The sequence below is a fragment of the Spodoptera frugiperda genome, chromosome 8, assembly GCF_023101765.2.
Source record: "Spodoptera frugiperda isolate SF20-4 chromosome 8, AGI-APGP_CSIRO_Sfru_2.0, whole genome shotgun sequence".
Taxonomy (NCBI): Eukaryota; Metazoa; Arthropoda; class Insecta; order Lepidoptera; family Noctuidae; genus Spodoptera; species Spodoptera frugiperda.
The window spans coordinates 50684-56683 of NC_064219.1; positions in this window are offsets into that span (position 1 = coordinate 50684).

Below are 6000 nucleotides of genomic sequence, written 5' to 3' on the forward strand. Positions count from 1 at the left end.
AGAAAAACGAAATGAATCGATACATAGAGCGGAGCCATTAATGTTTGCGCTCGTCTGCCCTCTGCCCGGCTCCCACCAGCCGCGCTGCACCCCCTCGTTCCGTTTCATTTCATAACGTTGCACATAGCGATCGCTGTACTTGTCCCGACGAGGGGCAATTTTGATAATATAATAGGCTATTACACGCGCAGCAGTCGGCGCTCCAGAATGGAAGTAATAATCTCGATGAGATTTAATTAGTTTCGATGTTATTGTGAGTCGGCTCTCGACGCCCGCCATTTCCTACATCACAGTTGTGGAGTATCAATTACTTATACAAATTAAAGTAATTCTCTCAATAAATATTTCCACCGTGAATTTTGTCAGTTAACCAGCAGGCAAGAATGGGAATGCATCTATTGAGGTCGCAGACTGACAGAGTTGTCCGACTGGCCACTGCACGCTCCACTGGCTACGAGGCTCGTGTGTCCGCCCCCTCCCTCCGCCCGCACCGCCCCGCGACGCCCTGCCTCTGGCTACGGCTGACTACGGCTGGCTACGGCGTAGCTAATCGCTGAGAGGATGAGCTACTATAAGACTGCAACTTTAGCTATGCTTTTTTATACTGACACTCTGGATCTTGACTACGGCGGGATCACTTAGGTGATGCGGAGCTAGCACCAACATTAGTTTCGTATATAAAGTAGAACAATCTGGATTGTATCGTGTGGCGGGCGTGCACCTGCTGCGCGGCGGATGAGGCCCGGGTGGTGCATCACGGCGCGGTGTCAGGTTGCCTGTAAAGTACCGGGTGGGGCGCCGTGTGAGCTCCCACCATACAGGTTCCAGTGCCGACACACGTGAGCTGCCGGAGGAGGATGGCTCTGCTCTCACTCAACTGTAGCTTGCTTTACTAACGTGACAGGATCTTGTTGTGCGTCGTGTGTGAGTTTGCTTACATTATTATTGCACATATTCTTATTTAAATAAAAAAAACAATTAGTCACCAGTCTGATTACTGCACCCTTGGCAAGTAATCGGAGATTCGAATCCCGAGTCCCGAGAATACTAAATTACTTAATAAAGCTGATTTGATTTGATTTGATTTGATTTGAGTCGGACCAAGTATTGTTGAAATAAAAATATATCAACTAAAATAACGGTGTACTCACGTAAAGGAACTGCTGAAAAGCTCCATCAGGGAGCTCTTCCTCATGAACAGCGCGCGCACGTGGCGCCGTCGGTAACTCTTTTCTCAGTACATTTATATACGCGAGTAAACCATTACTTCTAAGTTAATTAGTACGTTGTCTCACGATAGTTATTATACAAAAAACAAGCTGCTTCTGCGCGGTTTCACCCGCTCTGCTCAGCTTCTTTTGATCGTAGCGTGATGTTTTATAGCCTATGACCATCCTCGATAGATGAATTATCCAAACTTAAGAATTATTCTAATCGGTATAGTGTTTTAGGTGTAAAGAAGACACAGAGACGAGGGTTACTTTCGTATTTATACAACGTGTAACAAAAAGGGGTATACATATCAAGTACACGGCTTCTAGATAACATTACAAACGATACGGGAAGGGTTTTTAAACTCATGTTTTCATGGTACCAAGTTATGAATTTTTCAAATCGTGCCGCCGCGTGTTTCAAAATTAGGTAGACAGGTACCTACTAGGCGATCAGATTGACAGAAGAAATGTTTCGTAATACTCGCTAGTGCTCCCTGTAGTGTTGTGACATGTTTGTATGATTTAAAATCAAGAAACATGCGATACCAAGTATTTGGTACAATTTTTTTTTAATCGTATTTTAAGCTGAAACTTCGTGTAGAGACTCTATTCAACCTGTATTCATCAGCGCTTCTTGATGTATATGGGTATTTTGTTACACGTTGTATAATTTAACCCCTACTACTCGGCTCCTATTGTTCATAGCGAACACAAAAAGAATTATTCAAATCGGACCAGTAGTTCCGGAGATTAGCGCGTTCAAACAAACAAACAAACAAACTCTTCAGCTTTATATATTAGTATATAGAGTGTAGATATAGATATTATTTACTGATAGATAATTCGTCAGCTATCACACTCATGTCGAGTGTGTCTGGCAACAGTTGAACATGCGTGTCGCTGCAACCTGGCTTGACACTCACATTATAAAATAAACATGATAAATAATAATATGGTCGAGTGGTCGCAAGTGTGGCTGTCGAGCAAGGAGTTTTAGGTTTGATTTCTTGGTGGGGTGAGGCGTAGTATTGAGGTAAATATTTGACACTAATAGCATATCGAGACTCGAAACCTAACTTGTGATAAGTGGGTGCTACACTGTGTGTGCGCACCTCTGTAGGGGGTGATTACCCGGCCGAGGAGCAGAAGGCGAGACGTTGAGTTACTCGATTTCAGATCGAATGTTTGTGTATGAATGGAGCACTCACTAAAGTAGAAATACTTAGTTGAATTACCGCAGAAGTATGCCGCGTCCGGTCCGCCGCCGGCTCCGGCTCGCTCAGTCGCTCACGTTCCTACATTACTAGAGCTTCGCACACCGCGGCCGCCTGCGCGTGTGTGCGTGCTAAGCCGATATAGCGCAGCCTCGCGCCGACTTACGAAGCGGGACAATGTGCATCCCTACAACGTGCACCGCGCTTACACATTGTACTCGTTACTATGTACTGAGGTAACTCAGTATGTACCTGTGTGGTATATACTGATAATATTGTCACATAGTATTACTGTGCAAACATTAGTCTGTGGGGACGCGTTACATACCGCAAGGCTGTCATTGTCACCAATATTGTTGGGTGAAGGTGTGATTCCTGGGGAAGGTTGAAGTATGTAATCTTAATATAGTCGCCTCGTGGTGTACACAACTGTGGTACATCGTGTAGGTGTACGAGTAGGTCGGTCCGTGCGCGGAGTGCGCTGTACAAACACAGTGGGTCTCTAACATCGCGCCAGGATCGACCGGCGGCAGACTACACGAGATACGCAGAAGTCTTACAAGTTAACTAAGATAACGGTTTGCTCACGTAACTATACTAAGAAAAGCTCTACTAGTCGCGGGTCACAGAGGGACATCCATCATGACCAGCGTCCGCAGACGCAGCCGTCATTGTAACTTCAGTATCCCTTATTATAGTTATTATAAAAAGTGTTGCAGTTCGTTTTTTTTAGTTAGTTTTAAAGATAAAGATATTTGCATCGACCCGAGTGATACTACACATACGAAATGCGATAGTGTTACAGTAGGTTAGAATAGAATACATAAGCTACACGTTATGCCTAGGCGCACAATATTTATAATTTTAAGAACCATAAGCAAAACACGGGGAAGCTAATATCAATTAGTACAAAGTTTCGATGAACGCCATATCCATTGTTTAAATCCTCGTGTATTTCTAGTACTGAAAGTATCCCGATGCACCATGCACTGCTGAATACTATGTTTTGGTAGTAAACTACAATATACAATGCACATTGATGATATCGCTAGGCTCTGTTAATTGATAATAGCAGCACTCGTTGCTCGAAGTACCTGTGTATGTAGCACCAAGTAGCATGGACCTTCTGCGCGAGAGTTTGTCCCGTACCGCGGAGCGCGGCGCGCGGCCGTTACGCGGAGTCTTTATAACTTCCATAAAAGTTGCGTCGGATTTTTTAGACGCCAGTAATTAAGAACAGAGAGATCAAAGCGGCGGCGGGCAGCCGGGGCGAGGCGAGGCGAGGGCGGGGGTAGGGGGGCGGTGTAGCTGGGGTCCACTACAAACTACCCTGCCTGACGGATGTGTGGTGTGTGCCGGACACGGCTACGGACCCAACACATAGGTATCGCTAGTCGCTAGCCTCGCAGTGTTACAGGCAACCTATGTACTGGCTTGTCTATTGCATTCGGTTATCGGACCCTTTACAGACCTACACGTCATGAACGGTGTCTTCTGATAGATGTTTTGTTTAATCGTCAGCTTGCAAGCAAGCACGGCTCCCCCACACTGAAATTAGTGTTAATAGTGAACCCCTGCGGTTAGTACTACATTAAGCATCATAAGTTACCGATCTCCGGTGGTCGACGGAGACGAACTCGACGGCTGTGGAACTAAGTAGGTGCAGTAGGCGCCTGTGGAATAGATAAAATACATCGATTTATGATCTACTGGCGACCCGCCCCAGCTTCGCATGGGTGCAATGGTGATATATTATTATGCATGTAAAAAAACTAAAAAACCCGACTGCGTTTCTTCATAATATGAAAATGAAAAAACCCTAAAACAAGAAAGTCATCGTAAAATTGAAGCAGTCGGGACCCATTCTAGAAAACAGTCACTAAGTCTTCATATTTGGAATGGATCCCGACTGCTTAAATTTTACGATGACTTTCTTGTTTTACGCTTTCCCGGTTTTTCATTTTCATGAAATTATGACAGACAATCGACCCTGAGACAGAACATAGGCTACTTTTTAGTTTTAAATTACCTTATTTTATTTTATTTTCTTTTAGTTTTATTTTTTTATTATTTTGATATATTCAGTGTCACTGTCACAGTAAATACGAATCTAACGACACCTCTCAAGCTGAAATCCATCAAGCCGTTCAGGCTAGAGAGTGAGCAATATTCGAATTTGGCGCCAAAAATCCCCCATTTTCTTTTTTTACTATTTTAATATATCCAGTGTCACTCTCACAGGAAAGACGAATCCAACGACACCTCTCAAGCCAAAATCCATCAAGCCGTTTAGGCTGTAGAGCGTGCCAAACAATTATACATACATACATACATACGATGTTGTCGAATATTTGTCAGTAGATATTGTCATGGACAGTGAACAGGTGACGTCTTATCCTACCGAGTTTCTAAACTCTTTAGAGCTGTCAGGAGTGCCGTCTCATAAGCTGAGACTGAAAGTTGGGGTTCCAGTTTTATTAATGAGAAATCTCGAAGCGCCGAGACTATGCAACGGGACTCGATTGCAAATTACGCAGCTAGGACGCAATATCATTGGAGCAATTATAATGACAGGTATAGCTAAAGATGAAGAAGTTTTGATTCCACGCATACCCATGATCCCTACAGATTTACCGTTTCAGTTTAAAAGAATCCAGTTTCCCCTCAAACCAGCCTTCGCAATGACCATTAACAAAGCGCAAGGGCAAACACTTAAAGTAGCAGGTGTCCATTTAGAGAAAAACTTGTTTTTATGGCCAACTGTACGTGGCCTGCTCGCGAGTGTCGAGTCCAAACAATCTCCACATTTTAACAAATGATAACAAAACAGCAAACGTTGTGTACAAAAATGTTTTAAATTAGGTCATTTAAATAATATTGTTTGTACACAACGTTGGTTGAACGTGCTAAGAGTCTCCTTAGACATAAAGGACCAGGATTGACAAAAACTAATTTCACGCGGGCGAAGCCGCGGGCGGAAGCTAGTTTAAAAATTATTGCTTTTGTTGGATAGTCTGCTCGAGACAGGCTGTACATTGTACAGGGTATGGAATATGAATTACAGTTTTGTTCAGCAATGTGATGTATTCTCCAGTTTTGTCTCTCTCTCTCTCTCTAATGAATCTTCCCGTGACGTTCTGCTGACATTCCTCTTGTGACTTGTGAGATCTAATACAGGCTCGCACAGTTTGGTCCCTCCAGCCGGATATAGCACTTAGCGTCGCGTTATACGATACATAGAATAACATTCTACCAGTGGCTGTGCATTCAATAGTATCACGTGGCAATCATAATTTCGTGTTTAATTTATTGTCACCTTGTAAGGTGACAATAAATGAAACTATTTTTTGTATTGGAAATATTGTGACAATTTGGAAACTACCCCATTTAACAGGTGTATGTAGTACAAGCCATGATGTACAGGACGCTAGATATAGGCAAATGTGAGGCCGGTGGTGTTGCAGGCGCGCCAGCTCACTGTATCGAAGTCACCGCGACACCACGAGGTACTCACACCGACGCATGCCATGTGCAACCAACTGATAATAAATGCCGGGCATAGCTTCCCCGTG